Source organism: Canis lupus, chromosome 12 (assembly GCF_011100685.1).
Source record: "Canis lupus familiaris isolate Mischka breed German Shepherd chromosome 12, alternate assembly UU_Cfam_GSD_1.0, whole genome shotgun sequence".
Classification (NCBI taxonomy): Eukaryota; Metazoa; Chordata; class Mammalia; order Carnivora; family Canidae; genus Canis; species Canis lupus.
The window spans coordinates 68,810,734-68,828,724 of NC_049233.1; the positions used below are offsets into that span (position 1 = coordinate 68,810,734).

At 46.5% G+C, this 17,991-nt stretch overlaps 1 long non-coding RNA gene across 2 annotated transcripts; it reads left to right on the forward strand.

The window, feature by feature from the left end:
• Positions 1–5,628: 5,628 nt before the first annotated feature.
• LOC111098401 lies at positions 5,629–17,178 on the forward strand. 2 transcript variants are annotated; one of them, XR_005367491.1, is made up of 3 exons: positions 5,629–5,955; positions 15,345–15,548; positions 15,938–17,178. It is a non-coding gene; the product is annotated as an uncharacterized LOC111098401 (long non-coding RNA). The 2 variants fall into 2 exon arrangements; XR_005367490.1 differs by having other exon boundaries at positions 15,345–15,520.
• Positions 17,179–17,991: the final 813 nt, after the last annotated feature.

The following is a 17,991-nucleotide window of genomic DNA, read 5'->3' on the forward strand; positions in this document are numbered from 1 at the left end:
GTAGTTATACTGTGCAGCTGGGTTGAGAGTCACCTCTCTACACTACAGAACACAACTGGAATAACTGAACCTGGGACAATGTTCCAAGCAGGCAAACTCTTTTCACTGGCCTATGAGGACCGTCCGTGACCTGGGCCCTGCTTTTCTCTCCAATCTCAGCTTATTCCAGTCTTCTTCATTCAGCCCCCAGAACAGCGGCTGGCACATAGTAGATTCTGAACTTAAAACAAAGTGGGACCGAATGAATCCATGGATATGGTTTTCTGACTGTACCACAGGAAAAAAAATCATCCCTGCTTAACAAACATAGTTTTCTATGAATTATTTACAAATTGTATTGATTGTTTTTTTTTTTTGTATTGATTGGTTTTGATATCTCAGTAGACTCTTTGAGAATAGATTGAGAATAGAAAGGGTGATAATTTTGGTTTTCCAATAGTTGATCTTAATTATTCTTTTGTAATCGTTGGATATGAGGACCATTTATTTGTTAGGTCAATTTTTTAATGCATAACAAGAATGTGTGTTCCCTGAGGATAGGATCTTCCTTTCTCACTGCTGTATCTCTTTGACGTAGGAAAATGCCTGGCTCATAGTAGGCATCCAATAAACAGTTGTTGAATGAATATTGCAGAAGTAAACAATAATGAAAGCGTAGCATTAAGGTAGAGATGATAAAGGCATAATATTCATGTAGGGGCAAGTACGCGTCTTTCTATTCCTCCCATATGTTAGGATGTTTGTAGGGGTTGGGAGAAGGTGTGCCTACACTAACGCAAAAGTAGTGTCAAATCATTTAGACAATTGTTGAACAAAGAACTGACTGAAAAGTTAAAAGCTCATACTGAAATATGGTTTTGGAATCTACCTTTTGGCATGTGATAGGATTAAATGGGGCACAGTTGGTAGCAGTTTGGTCCCTACACTGCCACCAGAGTGGTCTTTTAAAAATGAAAGTCAGATCATGCTTCTCCTCTATTCAAAACTCTCCAGTGATCTTACCTCACACCATATACAAAAATTAATTTACAATAGATCAAAGACCTAAACATAAGAGCTAAAACAATAAGACTTTTAGAAGACAACATAGGGGAAAAGCTTCACAACATTGGTTTGGCAATGGTATTTTGGATATAACACCAAAAGCACAGGGAGCAGAAGAAAAAAATAGAAAAACCGGACAGCATCAAAATTCAAGGCTTCAAAGGACACTAGAAAGACAGTGAAAAAAAAGGCAACTTACAGGATGAGAGAAAATATTTTAAAATCATATATTTGATAAGGTATTAATATCTAGAATATATAAAGGACTTTATAACTCAACAGTAAAAAACCTAACAACCCAATTTAAAAATAGGCAAAGGAGGGGATCCCTGGGTGGCTCAGCGGTTTAGCACCTGCCTTTGGCCCAGGGCATGATCCTGGAGTCCTGGGATCAAGTCCCACATCGGGCTCCCTGCATGGAGCCTGTTTCTTCCTCTGCCTGTGTCTCTGCCTCTCTCTCTCTCTGTGCCTCTCATGAATAAATAAATAAAATCTTAAAAAAATAGGCAAAGGACTTGAATAGACATTTCTGTAATGAAGATACACAATGACCAATAAGCATATGGGAAGATGTTCAACATCACTAATCATTAGGGAAATGCAAATCAAAACCACAAGATACCACCTCACACCCATTAGGATAGCTGTTATCAGAAAATCCTGAAAATAACAGGTGTTGGTGAGGATGTGGAGATATTGAAACCCTTGTGCACTTTTGGTGGAAATGTAAAATGGTGCATGCAGGAAAACAGTATGGTGATCCCTCAAAAAAAAAAAATCAAACATAAAATTACCATATGATCCCAAATTTCCATTTCTGGGTATACAGCCAGAAAAATTGAAAACAAAGAGACTCAAAGAGAAATTTGCACAGCTCCGTTCATAGCAGCTTTATTCACAATGGCCAACAGGTGAAAGCAGCTCAAGTGTCCCTTGATAGTAGAATGGATTAAAAAAAAAAAAAAACGTGTATCCATACAATGGAATATTATTGAGTCTTAGGAAGGAAGGAAAGTTTGACACAACACAGGTGAACCTTCAGAACATTATGCTAAATGAAATAAGCTGGTCACAAAAGGACAGATATGAGTCCACTTACATAAGGTGCCTAAGAGAGTCAAAATCATAAAGAAATCAGAAAGTAGAATAATACTTGCCAGGGGTTGAGGAGATGAACAGTAAGAGGGAATGGGGAGTTGGTTAACGAGCACGGCATTTCCGTTTGTGACAATAAAAAAGTTCTAGAGCTGGATGGTTGCATGACAACGTGAAGGTACCTAATGCCATTGAACTGTACACTTAACAATGGCTAAAATGATAAATTTTATGTTGTATGTATTTTACCGCAATAAAAACTCATCTTTACAACCACACTTGGAATTAGTAATATTATTCTGTTACTGTCCCCATTGGACAGGTGACACACCTGAGGCTCAGAGTGGGTATATGATTTGCCCAAGGTTGCCTAGCTCGTGAGTCACAAACAAAACAAAACAAAACAGAACAAACCCTACAGTGATGCCCCATTTCAGAATAAAGGCCAGACATCCTTAGCATGTCATCTAAATGACCCTCCATAGTCTGGCCCACGTCATGACCTCTCGGATGCCTTCTTTTATACGTTCCCTGTGGTTTGCTTTGCTCCAATTCACATATGTCAGGGACGCTCCTGTCATAGGACACATACACTTGCTATTATCTCTGCCCACAGTGCTCTTCCTCCCTCCTTTTTTTTTCTAAGATTTTATTTATTTATGAGAGAGAGAGAGAGAGAGAGAGAATGAGAGAGCACAAACAGTGGAGAGGGAGAAGCAGACTCCCTGCTCCTTGAGGTGGGGCTTGATTCCAGGACCCTGAGATCATGGCCTGAGCCAAAGGCAGATGCTTAACCACCGGAGCCACCCAGGCCCCCCTCTTCCTCTCTTTACTGCTTTTAGGGTTTTGCTCCACTGTCACCTTCTCAATGAGGCTTCTCCAACCACACCTATTTCCATTGCAAACCCTTCCTCCACCACAGACATACTTGTGTTCTTCTTCATGTTGCTCCTTATCACTTATTTCCACCAGACACCATTTATCTGTCTATACCTAACCTACATTTTCCTATCTGACTTGCTCTGTGAAGACAAGAATTTTTGTCTCTTGCGTTCTCTGCTTGATTCCCTGCACCTTGAGCAGGTGCCTGACACATAACAGGTGCCAAGTTAATACATGTTGAATGAATGAATGAATAATGAAAATGTTACATGCTTATACTCTGATGAGTTATGACACCTCACTCTGGTTACCTTTGCATTTTCAATGATCCATTCGCCTGTGTATCCACTCTGATCTCTGCTAGCTTATCAGGATCAGCTTTTGTCTCCCCAAAGTGTCTACATGATTCAAAACACAGAAGTTGCCTATATGTGTATGTTAACTGAGTTTTGGTGGAAATTAAGACTCGAATGTGAAAGAGAACCAGCAGGTATGTCATTGTGTCCCCTTCTAAATACCCCATCAAAAAATTTCCCCCCAAAACTCATGTTCTGGTCTTGGAACAAAATGAGACTATTCATTATGTGTTAAGTGTGGTCCTGCTCTTGTAGTCTGCCTTCAGATTGAGAAAGTGAAGCTAATCAAATGAGAAATTTAATTACAAACAACTTTTCTGACGTCCGAATCTGGAGGCTCGGAGCAAGCACAGATTAAAAGGAGACTCAGAGTCATTTTTGTATAGGACTCAGCCTTAGTTAAAGACCCCTCCCCCCCTTAACCTTTAGGCAACACAGGCTAGTTGTCTTGGTTGAAGAGTTTCCTGCAAGAGTCCAGAATTCTTTTCATTTCAGAAATCCTCAACGGTGCTATTGGGAAATTCTTGGCTTTCGCTTCCCCACCGGTGAATGGGTCCAATACCGAGAAAAGAAAGACATTAAGTAGTGAAGGACCTGGGGTCTGGAAGAGATGTGCTCCATCTGCCGAGGCATTTTCTGCACACGGCTGGGCTTTTTTTTTTTTTTTAATTTTTTTTAAGGGCTGGGCTTTTTTTTTGTTTTTTCCTAATTTTTTTTTAAACCCTCGCCCAGCAAACTGCACAGTAAGTCATTCGTGCCAATAAAATGACAGTCTTCTTCAAGGCCGCAGATTACGAATATGAATTATCTGCTGGAAATTGGCTCTCTCTCTCTCTACATATATATAAATTGGATTTTCCAAAATTTCCCACTTGCCTAGGAAGCAAAATACAAAGCTGGATGAGGAAACGTGACTCAGCCCCCTCCATTTAGTATTTACTGCCAAATAACGGATTTCTCAGGAGAAAAGTCATATTTCCCAAACCACCACCAAAGTGAAAGGAATCTGATCCTCAGTGTTGGCCCCAGACTCTCCCTGAGGCTCTGGTGGAGTTAGGGGCAGTGACGAGAGGTGGTGTGAGCCCCAGAATGCTTTGCCTCCTCTTGTGGGACAACATTTTTTGACAGCTAAGGACCATTCTCATTTCCACGGGACAGAGTTATGGTCAAAAGAATGTGACCCAAGCCTTGTAAAAGCAACAGCATGATGTTTTCTCCTTGAAAGCATGTTTTAATGGAAGTGAGTGGGCCGTGTTACAAATAATCACAGTCGCATGATATTTTAGAAGCAACACGGACTTCTCTGAATGACAGCCCCGTTAAGTAGCAACACAATAGTCTGGGCTCCTGGGAAGCCCAGTGCGAGCAAGGACTCCGAGCTATGCATTTCTATGACTGTCTTTGGGTGTAGGTTTTCTTACCTGTGGAATCAGATGTCACTACTCAGTAGACAGAAGGATTGGCGCTTCCTAAATGCTCACGTTGTTTTCCTCCGCCCAGCCACCACTACTCTCCAGCACTTTCTGCTGGACTTTGAAGAATGTTGGTGTGATAATTGCAGGGAAGAACCTCTGCCTCTGGAAACCATATGTCACTGCACACTCACGGAGCTTCAACTCGGGCTCCACACCCAGAAAGAATTGTGTAACTCAGGGGGACTGTTCCCACCTCTTCCTTGATCACACTTGGGGTGAGAGACACGCATACCTGAAGGAACGTGTGATGCTTTGTGGAAGTCAGTCTTGAGCTTGGTACAGTGTGGCCTTAGGAACCATTCCGTCTCTCTCAGCACTGGACAGCCTGCGGGTATGAGGGGAGAGGGGGACAGAGAATAGGTAGGAGAGAGGGAGACTATGTGACTTCAGTTTTGAGGGCGGCCCACTTTGGATCATGTTTACAGAGAGGCTTTGCTCCTGGGAGCCCCGCAGAACAGCATGGAGGGGTTGTCCAAGGAATGAAGACGTTCCTAGAGCTGCCCTCTGGTCTCCCCTCCAAACCACCGTGTGTGTGTGTGTGTGTGTGTGTGTGTGTGCGTGTGTGTGTTCAAGGGAAGGAATCTGGGCTTATTCATGAGCGGCGCTATCTTTCCACAGGATATTCATTGTTTTGAAAATAGGAGAAAACCTCAGCAGCTCTGAAGCATATAATTATGCTTTCTTATTACCCAACAAGAATGTTCTCCGGAGTGTTGTTGTGATGATATACTTGCAAGTACTTGGCAGAGAGAAGGAGAGCCGAGGAGGAGGGTGGGAGGCCAGGGAGCCGAGCGGCTTGCCTTCCATTCGGCTTGTTCCGTCTTTCCTGTCTAACAGCTCTCACGGCTCTGTAGGCTTTTCCTCAAGTCAGCTAGGTGGATTTTTGGTGTGGGTTCCCAGGCTCCATTTGGTTATCAGTGTAATAAGTGATTTCAGAGTATTAGGGCAGATTCCACGATCACTGAATCATGTACAGATTCAAGGCCAGATGATGACATCAGAAACATATGTGTTCGTCTGGAGGCAATACTTGGCCTGAGAAACAGAGCAAGATCTCCAGTGGGAGAATTAGACTTTCACTGGCCTAAAGAGGACCCCAGGAGGTGAGTTGCTTTATCTTTTGCCCCCAGGCAAGAAGTCACTTAAAAAAGATCCCCCTTAAATGGTTGATGTGCTGTTCTCGAATATTTCTGGGAGAGCTCTTTTAAAAAGCTAGGGCTTAAGTGCTTTACAAACAAGGCAAGGCTTCGCGTGTGAGGAATAAACTCTGTGTGCTATAACTCATAATTACCATGATTTTATAAACCTGGAATTTCCTAACCAAGCTCTTTATTTTCATTCAGAGCAGCATCCTGGGATATTTCTTCATTCATCATATCTTGCCCACCTCATTGCCCATCCCTGTTTTTAAAAAAAGGCATATTCCCAGAGTTGTGTTTTAGATAGGCGCATCACTACATGGGGTGTGGCGATTCCTCCAAATGCTTTTTATCAAGCCATGGGACAAATTTTTAAATCATTTTATCAGTTGACATCATATCTGAGCTTTATGCAAGCCCTGTGGTTTCCATAGTAACAAAATCACTTCACAGTATAAGAAACACGTGGAAGATTATAGGGGGACAAAAAAGAGGGAATCGAATGGAACAAAAGGCAGGAGCTAAATTCAGAATTTCTTGGGATACTGGTTTTATTGTTGTTTTATTTATTTCAAAAGACTAGTACAAATCCTCTTGATGCTACTACGTGCAAATGGTGTCCATGTTCTTGTCATCTTCCAGGGTGACAAGGTCATCTTACTCCAAGCTACGGTCTTACCGATGCCTACATTCCCCATTGTGTGTGCTCCTGTGTATCTATGTATGTCTATGTGCGCACACGCGCACGCGCACACACGGAAGATCTGTGGTCTCTTCTCAAGAAACTGATTTCACCATTTTAGATTAGGGACCAGTAATAAGATATCTTTCCAAAGGACCTGCCTCATTTTCTCTCTGGGCACGCAGAAGCACCAAGACACTCCAAGCTCTCTTGTGTTTGGATGAATAGTGTGGTGACTTGACAGCACCGTTCGTTCACTCGCTCATTTGTTAGAGACGTATTTACTGAGCATCTCTTATGACAGACAGAGCCCTTGAACCAGACACGGAGCTACACGTTGGATACCTGTAAGTGCAATGTGGGTATGAGAGGTTGGGTGGGAACCTCCCTGGTCTCTCACCCGGTCTCCTCTGTGGCCAGTAGCTCACATTCCCCACGCACCCAGGTCTACCGGCAGCTCAGGTGGCAGCTTAGGCTCCTCACCTAATTGTTAGAGGAGTGGACTTGTGGGTCTTTCACTTATTAACTTCTCTGGATGAGGAGACTTGTGTTCTTGATCCTGTTTTTCCTACCATTCTGATGGGACGAATCCCATGTAATCCCAGCACTTTGGCCTCTGAGTGACGAGATCTAGGACAAGATCAGCTGGGAATTTTAAGGCAACATCTATGTTTGGGACGCATCATTAAGCAAATACTAGCTGTCCGAGGCAATGAATTTCTCCTCTTGGTTATGTCAGAAACTAGAACCAAAGGGAAGGCCTTTGCCCCAACTCTCCTCAGTGATAGGCCTCAGGACCATTAATTCCAGAGCCCGAAGAAATGTCTTCCTTCTGGAAATATCTCCTTGGAGACTGACAGTCAGTAAATACTGACGCCCTCTTTCTGTGCCCGCCAAACACCTGTTTGGACTGTTCTGGAGGCCTTTCTGAGGGAGGGCTCCCCTTGGGAAGGCGGGCTCACAGGCTTAGCTGGGAGGCCGCAGGCTGCGAGGTGGGCGTGCCCAAGAACACCTCACAGGCATTCGGGTCCATCTCTGGGAAGAAGCACTGGTAATTAGAAAGTTTGCCATCTTTCTCTTGGAGAAGGATTTCTGTCCCCGGACAACAGAATAGCCCTAATAAGTGTGATCTGTCAGAGTGCGTGGCTGGAAGTGCATACGATGGTTAGGGACTTAACCCTGCTTTCAGGGTGAGCCTCGGCCCTCCCACCGGGGCACACCTCTTCTCCTGTGCATGCAAGTCTACCCCTTTGCCTCCTTCCGGACTTGGTTCTGGTGATTATTCACTCCTTCTGTCTTATATCTTCAATTGCTTTCTGTTCTTTGGCTTCTCCCTTTGATGCATAAATAGATGCAAAACTCCCCAAACCTTTCAAGACAAAACACTCAAGCAAATGAAACCTCGTGGTCAGCCTTCTCTTTTTTTCGGCCTCTTACAGTCGAGCTCTTGTCCCACCTCTGCTGAAATTCTTGCTGGGGTTGCAGTCACCTCCCACCTGCCAGGTGCAGAGTCCTGTTTCTGTCCTCCCACTTGCGTCCTCTGCAGCCCTGGAAGCTCTCAAACACCCACTCGTTTTTGATAAGCACTCCTCCGGCTTCTGTACCATTACTCCCTCTTGAATTTCCCCTGCGTCTCTATCTTCCACCGATTCTGTGCAGTATCTTCACCATTTCTCCTTCTCTGTCCAAGGTTAGAAATCAGCGTTTCCAGATAAGATCCTACCCTTGGTACTCATCTCTCTCAGCATATTTTCCTTTTTTTTTTTTCAGCATATTTTCCATATGAAATGTTCTCCCACATAAAATTGCCATTCTTGTAGGTAAAATGTGATCAAATGTTAACAATTTCATATGGTTCAACCCATAACAATTTCCATATCCCCATTCCTAGCCCTGATCTTTCTCCTAAGCTTAGACAAACATTTCCAATGACCACCTGGACACTTCCAACTGGATTGTCCTAAGTCACCTCAAAATGAATACATCTCAATGGAACCCTTTCTCTGCCTCAAGTATTCTTAATCCTTTTTTTTTTTTTTTAAGTAGGATCTACACCCAGCGTGGAGCCCAGTGCAGGCCTTGAACTCACAACCCTGAGATCAAGATCTGAGCTGAGATCAAGGGTTGGATACTCAACGAGCCACCCAGAAGCTCCAGAAATTTCAGTAATTCTTGAAATCTTTCTCTTTTTTGTATTTCCGTAGCCAGTCAGTCACAAAGCCAGCGAATCTCATCTCATAAAGGTCCCCACTTCATTATCTTAGATCAGAGCATTACCATCGTTCACCTTGGGGATTGCAATGGTTTCATCTGTGCAATTCCAGCTTCTCTTTACCCTGCATTCCACTTCGTCCTTTATCATACCACCAAAAATATTTGTCTAAAAAACAAAGCTGATCATGTAACTCCAAGATGCATCACCGTCTAGTTCCTGTACTCAGCTCCCGTGATTCTGTGCCTCCAACCCTTCACCACAGTCACTCTGATGGAATGAGTTGTTTCCTGAAACACCAGACTCTTTCACAACCCTGTGCTTTCTTCTGTCTGCATTGTTCTTCTCGTTCTCTAAGAAATTCTGAATCAGCCTCCGAGAGTCTGCTTAAAAACCTTCTCTTATGTCAAGCCTCCCCCAACTCTTCCCACCAAGGTGGTCCTGTGATTTCCATTCGCTTTGCCCATTTTTCTATTCTAGCACTTTTCAGGTCATCTGGTAGTTTGATTTATCCATTTAACATTGGTCGTCTCTAATAGATTAAAAACTCAGGTCATGTTTCTCTCATTTCTGTATTCAGAGTATGTCCATTTCTTCTTTTGTTTAAGTGCTTTGAGGGAGGCTCCCGTGGGGTTTCAGAGGAAGTTGTAGAGGAGAGAGGGTACAAATAATTCAACCTTCCAGTTAGTGTTCCTTGACAAATTAGAAAGACTCCCTTTTGACACAGGGTCCCTGTCTAATCTTGATGATCAGAAGGGATGGGAGCCCAAAGTTGTTAGATCACTGATCCTCAGGTGCCAGCTCTCAGCACTGCCCACTGAAATCCCAGAGTGGAACAGGAAAGAGGAGGAAAGAGGAGACCATGCCCAAGTCAGAACTCACAGTCAGTGTAAAGAATTAGATCTCTGGCCATCTTCTCTCGGATATGGTGGGCTGCTATTCACACGGTGGACCTGCCCATTGCCCGGCCCTTGCCCAGCACACTGACTGCCATTCCCTGCCCCCTGCTCGAGGCAGCACCAAATTATTTGTATTTATCTACATATAATGTGCTCCTAACACCCTCTTTGCTTTTGCTCATGGTGTTGTCTTTGCTAGAACGCCACTTCAGACCCCCCATCCATTTTGATGAAAGAATCCCCAATCAAGATAAATTCAGCCATCACCTCTCCAATCCTCACCCATCTCTGACCCATCCGTCTTCTTTACCAGGGTGGGTTGGATGCTGTTCTGCAATGGCATCCTCTACACTAGTGCCGGATTTTCACGGCATAATGTTGCCCGGCTGAGGAAACAAGTTCCGATTTCCAACCCAAGTTCACTACCTTGCATGTGCCTTTAGAGCTGGAATTATTTCCTAATTCACACAAAGGCAGACTCAGAGTGCCCTGTGTGTATCCCCATCCCTGGCATGATCGACCACAGGGTACTATGGGTATCTATCCATCTATTTCCTTCCTCCACTGGAGCCCCTGGAGGGCCTGCTCCTGTACTTAGCACAGCGTTTGGTGTTGAGTAACTGTTGAGTGAAATGTTTGTTGGATTCTAACAGTTATTAAGGACTAGACACTGTTCTAGGAACTTTCGAGGCCTCAAGTCACTGACTTCTCACAATAATCGTGAGGAGAGGGACAACTTTACCCATTTACACAAGAGCGAAAACTGAAGCACCAAGCAATGAAGAGAGGTGCTTCCGTCACATGGCTGGTATGTGCGCTTCAGCCAGGGCTGGCTGCCTTTGGGCTCCGTGTAGCCCATCCTCTTAGCCACTGTACCACACCACCTCTTAACTGAAAACTTGTCAGTCCTCTACTTCCTTGTGTTTCTCCTTCAGGAAAAATACAAAAACAAGGACGCCTGGGTGGCTCCGCAGTTGAGCATCTGCCTCTGGCTCAGGGCGTGACCCCGGGGTCCTGGGATCGATTCCCACATCTGGCTCCTTGCAGGGAGCCTGCCTCTCCCTCTGCTGTGTCTCTGCCTCTCTGTGTGTGTCTCATGAATAAATAAGTAAAATATTAAAACAAAACAAAACAAAAAAACCCCAAACAGTCCTTTGTGCCGTATCTGGGAACCCTACTCCCAATCTGGATACTTGCCTAGACATGTAGGTGTCTCCTTTACACGGTGTAACGTCCTCTGCCCTGAAACCTAGTTTCTAGTGGAATGGGTTCCCGGCTTCCTTCTCTAGAACACGCCAGAAAGATTCCCTAAGAGAAGGTGAGCCAAGGGCCAGGCCTTCTAGGCCAAGGGGTGTGGGTCGGGGGTGGTTTGCAGAGGAGGCAAGGCAGGTATTGTGGAAGCAAGAGAGGAAAGAAAGGGGGTTGGTTGCAAGCCGAGTGACGGGGCACAAAGGGTGGAGGTTAAAATCATTCATACGGTCACCAAGAACAATTAAATGTGAAAAGGGAGGTGTGGACTGAGAGTGCTCTGAGAACAGAGAGAAGCTTCTGGAAAGCTTGTGGTCCAACATTCCTGGGAGAAAACTTCAGGTCAGGCCCGGATTCTTGACCGTGTCTCAGGTCCTAGATGCCGTCAGATGGGCGCCGGGCCATTCCTTCGTGTCCTCCGCCCTCCTGGGCCGACAGCCCTGGCAGCCGTGGATGAGGGGGAGGCCTCTGGGGAGCGAGGCCGCGGCCGGGGAGGCCAGGCCAGGGCCCGGGCAGCTGGAGCCGGGGACTGATCTCTTGCTCTCCCACGGACTCGGCCTTGGCCTGCGGGTCGCAGCCTCCGGTGGTGCCTTGGTTTCCCCCACCTTGACGCAGGGATAACGATCCTCGCTTCTCTGTCTGGGGTGTTAATTAAAGTGTGGGCACCGCGTGGCAATGCCGGGATGAAAGGGCTTGCCAGCCCGGGGTCATCGTGACGCATGACTCGTGTCACCTGCAGGGCAAACTCGCCATCTGTGCTGCGTGTGGGGAGCCACGTCGGTCTCCAGCCACAGTCACGGGGGAAATGTGGATTTGCAAGTGGGACGTGTGTTCAGAGGCTGGCACTTCCCCCGGCGGCGGTGGACAGGGAAGAGGGCTGATTCTCGACTGTCACCTCTTTCAAGTTTTCCCTAGAGACTGCTGCTTCCCCCGCACCCCTCGGAGGCTGCTGGCCGCTTCCCGGGCGCCCCCCCAGGCCTGCAGCCCACCCCCCCTGCCTCCGGCCCTGTACTGCCCTGGGGCCCCGGGCCACGCAGCCAGCGCCCCCTGCTCCCCTGTCGCGCCTGGGCCGCCCCAGAGCCCTGAGCGCCTTCTGCTGAACTGCCCCCGCCGGCGTCGTGTGCGAGGCTCGTGTTCCGGACGCGAAAATCCAAGGGTCTTGGACAAACCAGAACCGCTTACGACCACAGAGGAACACGCCGCAGATGTCACATTGCACGGTGACACGCACGACAGATAGGTGCGTCCCCTGTGGGCCTCCATGTAGGAAGAGGTTAAATCAGTAAGGAAAAAGGTCAAGACGGGGATGTCCCGAGAAGCTTTAGATGCACCTAAGTTCATCACGTTAGGCCACAATGAGGCCATCAGAGCAGGGAGTTCGTGTCTTCATTCAAGAGCTGCGTCGATTTATTGAGCTCCTTCTGTGTGCCAAGCGCTGTCCTGGGTGCCGGGATATCCAGCGGAGCACAAACCACACAAAAATCAAAAATCTGTATCCTACATGGGTATCGATCTGGCGGAGAGAGGCCCACAGTGGAGGGACGTGCTTACGGCATCCCCGCTTGAATGATTATTCCTGTTTCGGGCTGCCCTGTCTCTGCAGGATTAGGACCTTGATCCAATCCCAACCCCACTGCAGCCTTCTCTATAAATTAGCAAGAATGAAAAAGTCTGAAATGAGGGGTGGTGGTTGTTCTTGCCTTTAACGTAGAAGCAGGGGTGATATTCAAACAATTGAACAACGAGTAGAGCACAGGTGCAGACCCACCCCGGTGGATACCGTGGTCCCTGCTGGGCCGGCATCCAGCCTTTACTTTCTGGGCCAAATCCAGAGGACTCAGAGCAGGAGCCAGCGGAGATGGTGGGAGACTTCAGAGTGGGGATGTCTGGGGCTTTGTCTATTCACCAAGTTGTGTGGAAGGATCCCAGTACTTCAGCCCCAGGATGACTGTATCAGACTGTGCCAGGTGAGGATCAATCCTGCTCTTGAAAGAATCTAGAAAAAGGATATGCTCAGGTGAGGTCTCAGTCAATATCCAACAGCCAAAGGAGGAAACACAGTTAATTTTAAAAATTTGAATCTCGGTTGGGACTGACTCTCCACAATCTTGTAAGATGACTGAAAACAAGGTGGCCTTGAACATCGTCATGAGTGGCAGCCAGGTGATGCAGAGCTGCCCCGGACACCCAGCCCCAGTGAAAATGAACAGTTTTTACTGAAAAGAATGCAACAGCCCTGGGACATGCTCTGACGTGGTGATGGTTGCTTCTGGATCTACCCTTGCCTGGTCAGTGCTTGGTTTACAGTCAGAGCTGGCCAAGGAGGAAGCCACACCCTTGGCAGGTAGACTGGAAACACTGTTGGCAAGAAGCATCTGCCAAGTGATCCTAGTTGTGGTTGCTGGGGTGCCAGCATATTACTGGTCCTTCAGGTTCCTAGCTTGTCATCATGGCTGGCAACACCTCCTGGCTTTTATTGAAGGCCTAATTGGAGAGCATCTGGTGCCCAAAGGGCTTTTCTCGTTGACAACCAGTGGCAGAGGAAAGATATTGAATTGAGGTGAGCCATTCCTTGTGCATTTTTTTCTACCTCACAGGTGGAGCCTGGAAAAAATATCTCCTCTGTGGAATGCACAATAACCCCAAGACGGCTAGAGTGAGTAGAGGCTGCCCGAGAGAGTTACCCACCCACCCAAAAAGGAACGTAGCCCAATCTCCTCAAATTTGCTGAAAACTGTTTGTGTGGTGAAAGAAGGATGTCAGTTACTCATACCCCTTTCCAGGGCAGTGTCCCGTCGATGGCTCCTGTTGGGAACCCACTTCTGTACCAGATGGTGGCAAGAGGACACCAGGGAAGTTAATTCATGGACTTGCCACAATACTGTGACGTGGCACGCCGACAGAGAACCGGGCCAATCTGGTTTTGCCTCTTGTGAATGTGAACCAGGGACTTGTTGAGAGTCTGGGATGGGAATAAGTAGGTGCCGTGGCTGACAGTCACTGGGTGGAGTCAGAGTAGGGGTGCTTGGGGCCTTCTGGGCTGTGCAGGTCAGATGGTGGGGGAGGCCGTCGGGGAAGAAAGCAGGCAGCATTGTGGTTAAGTGCTTCATTGCTTCATTGGGCCATTGTTAATGAGTACATACCCTACATCAGGCACTCTTGTGGGTGCTGGTGGACAAAGCAGGAAAAATCCCAGCCCTCATGGAGCTGGCATCCTGGTGGGGAGACATGAAATCACCAAGAAAAATAAGAATTGTGTATCAGATAGTGATTAACGCTGGGAGGTTTAGCAATAACGCAGGAAAAAAAAAAAAAAAGGAAAGGGAGCAGAGGACACAAGATCAGTGAAATGTAGACATCTGATCAATGATGACTAGAAGGAGGTTCATTGTACCATTTTGGGTATGTTAAAAATTCTTTAAAGAATTTTAAGGGCCACCTGGGTGGCTCAGTGGTTGAGCATCTATCTTTGGCTTGGGTCGTGATCCTGAGGGCTCTGGGGTCGAGTCCCACATCGGGCTCCCTGCATGGAGCCTGTTTCTCTCTCTGCCTGCATCACTGCCTCTCTCTCTCTGTGTGTGTCATGACAGCATGAATAAATAAATCTTAAAAAAAAAGAATTTTAAAAAGATTTTAAAATTTTAAAAAGAATCCAGGGAAGTTGACTTGGAAGTGTTGGGGTGAGGTGGGCTTACAGTTTGAGACAGAGGGATGGCTTCACTGAGAAGGCATCTGAGCAAAGACCTAACAGGAGTGATAAGCATATCGCTGGGGATGAGCACTCCAGGCAGAGGGAACAGCAAGTGCAATACCCGTGAGACAGGCCGTGTTTCTCCTTTTCTCTGTGTTTCTCCTGCAGTGTTAAGGGAGCACAGGGTAGAGAGCATGGCCAGCACAGCCACACTGCTGGGACTGGGGGAGTGGGGGTGCACATCACATAGGATCTCTGGGTCGTGTAAGAATCCAGTCTTTTACTAGGAGCGAGATGGGGAGTCAATGGAGAATTTTGGGCAGAGCAGTGACATGAGTAGACACAAGTTTTGGCAGATCTTGGAGCTTTTGGAGTGAAGATCTCTGAATTTCTACCTCTGGGTTTAGACTGAGCGTCCTCGAAGCCAGGACCACCCCGTAGTGTTTTCAAGACCTAGCTCAGCTATACTTTCTGTGCGTGGATGTCCTTGGAAGTCGAATGTCTTCTTCAATTCCTGTGTGTTCCTCTACTCGGTCTTGTTTATCTGACTTGGCTTCAGTGGGTCTCTATTTCTCAAACTGGAACAAATCTCAGGGACAGCCACTTTTTCTCGTTGTACAGCTGGCACTCTTGGAGGGCAGGCAACCATGCTGCAAGAGCTGTTCCTCACACCCCAGCCTAGGAGGTGAGAGGCCAACCGCACAGCTGAGGAGGTGAGGGGACACCACCACCACTCAGGAGATGAGGGGTCCGTACCATAGCTCGGGAAGTGAGAGAACACCACCACAGCCCAGGAGGTGAGGAGACAGTATCACAGCTCGGGAGGTGAGGAGACAACACCATAGCCCAGGAGGGTGAGAAGCCAATACCATAAATTCTGTTCGAGGTGACACTCGCCCCACTGACTTCATAAGCCCTCGGGCAGTCTAAATTTCTGTGATATTTTTACTTAGAAACTTTAAAACAAAAAGTACATGTAAACCAAATACTGATACAATTGCTCATTTTTAAATCTCATGTTATCAGAAATAATAAAATCCAAAAGCATTCCCTATGCTCCTCAGGTGCTACCGAGAAGTTAAGAGGTAGAACCAACCAACTAAAGATGACCATTGAAGACAAGAGCTTTTAATGATGATTTCCGTTGCTTTGATGGTTCCATTGGGTGCCGTTCCTTAGGGTCTTGTTTTACGTGGCATTTTTCATGTCCACAGGGTTGAAGAACCACCAAAAACAGCGCCTACTGCTGAGTCGGCCAGGTCTCCAAGGCCTCCTCGCCCTGAAGTCAACTTCTCACTCCACGCCAAACCTCCGAGGGCCAACCCTTCCAATGCTTTCACATAAGCCTTGGCCACAAAGAACTCGAGCAAAGCCAGGACTCACACGTGGAAATGGGCTGAAGGTGGCCGTGTGACCTCCTTACACGAGAATGTCACAAAACCAGTTTGCTCAACAGCTCTCACGCTCTCACGAGTGAATGGACAAGTATGAGCTGGATGGCTTCTTCTAATAACGTTGTAGCCCGCGGAATCCTTTTGTACTCCAAATGGATGAGCCAAGTGCCATGTTTGTTTCCCACTGTAAAAGTTTTACTAAGAAAGGAAAATTAAAAAAAAAAAAGATCTTTTTTTTTTTTTTTCGAATCCACTGGACTCTTTATACCTTGACGTAGGAGGAACTGTCCCGGTGTTGAGGCTAATGAGCATGTGCGTAATGTTTACATATCTTGTTCTGTGTTTCCTATGATAGTCTGTAATCCTCCACTACCTATTAACTACCTCTCTTGCATGAAATTGCCCGATTTTATCAATTTTATGTTACAGAAAATGGTGGGGTAGGTGGAGAAGGTGGGTGAATCCTTTCTGGGATTATATGCTTGCAGTGACGGAGTCAGAATGCACGCCGCTCGGGGTTGGTGCACACAACAGTGATTTTGAACCGGGCCCCACCTCAACCCGACTTGGCTAAGCCCTCTTACAGTTGTCATCCCAGGCAAACTAGTGTGGATTCGAACCCTGGTCAACATTATGTCTTTCTCTATAACATGATAGAAACATGGGGAAAAGAGGACTCTTGCCTATCCTTGTAGGGTTTTATTTTATTTTATTTTATTTTATTTTATTTTTTTGGGTGGGGGAGTGACTCAGCCTGAACACCTACATTTAGGGAGGCAAAATTGCAGGACAGTCCCTGAAAGCGAGGACTCCTTTGTCACGAGGGTGTGAGTACTTCCAGTCCATGAGGTTATCTGGAAGGGTGCTGGGAGAAGGTTTTCTCTGGATTCTGAGCAAACTGAACTCCAGGGAGAATGACCTAACTATTGAGAAGATTCTGGCTAGAATATGACTTGGACCCTACTTTTCTTCCCATTTGAAATACAGAAATTAGAATAATCTCAGTTTGGGGGCACCTGGGTAGCTCCGTTGGTTAAGCATCTGACTCTTGATTTGGGCTCAGGTCATGATGTCAGGGTTGTGGGATCCAGCCCCGCGTCGGGCTCTGTGCACAGCTTGGAGTCGGCTTCTCTCCTTCTCCCTCCTCCATCCCCCACCTGTGTGTTCTCTCTCTCTCTCTTTCTTTCAGGTAAATAAATAAATCTTAAAAAAAAAAAAAAAGAGGAATCTCAGTTTATTTCTCTGAGCAGGGCAACAATGAGAACTATCAGATATGCGCGGCTGCCCAAACCTTCCCCAAGAAGCAAACTGGTTTTCCAAAGGATGAGCAGCTAATAACACATTCTACAAATACCTGCCACTTGGTTAATAGCCAAAGCCAAGTTAATGTGTCCTGGTTCTCCACCAGGGTCACCCGAGGCTTGAACCCGGGGTTCTTCACTGTGGTGTGGTTTTGAGCTCAAAACAACGACAAAGGGGATCCCTGGGTGGCTCAGCGGTTTGGCACCTGCCTTCGGCCCCGGGTGCAATCCTGGAGTCCCGGGATCGAGTCCTTCGACGGGCTCCCTGCATGGAGCCTGCTTCTCCCTCTGCCTGTGTCTCTGCCTCTCTCTCTCTCTATGTCTATCATGAATAAATAAATAAAATCTTAAAATAAAACAAAAAACAAAAAACAAAACAACGACAGAGACCATTTTCTTCTGACTCCCTGCCGGAGTATTATCGCTTTGCTTCCTGTACTCGCTGCTGTAACAAATAGACCAGACATTTTTTTTTTCATGGTTAACGTAATAGGGGTATATTTCTCCATCGTCATCTCCTGCCTGGCAGGCTTTCCTCCACTTGATGACCCTGAGACGCAGGCTGCTTCTGCC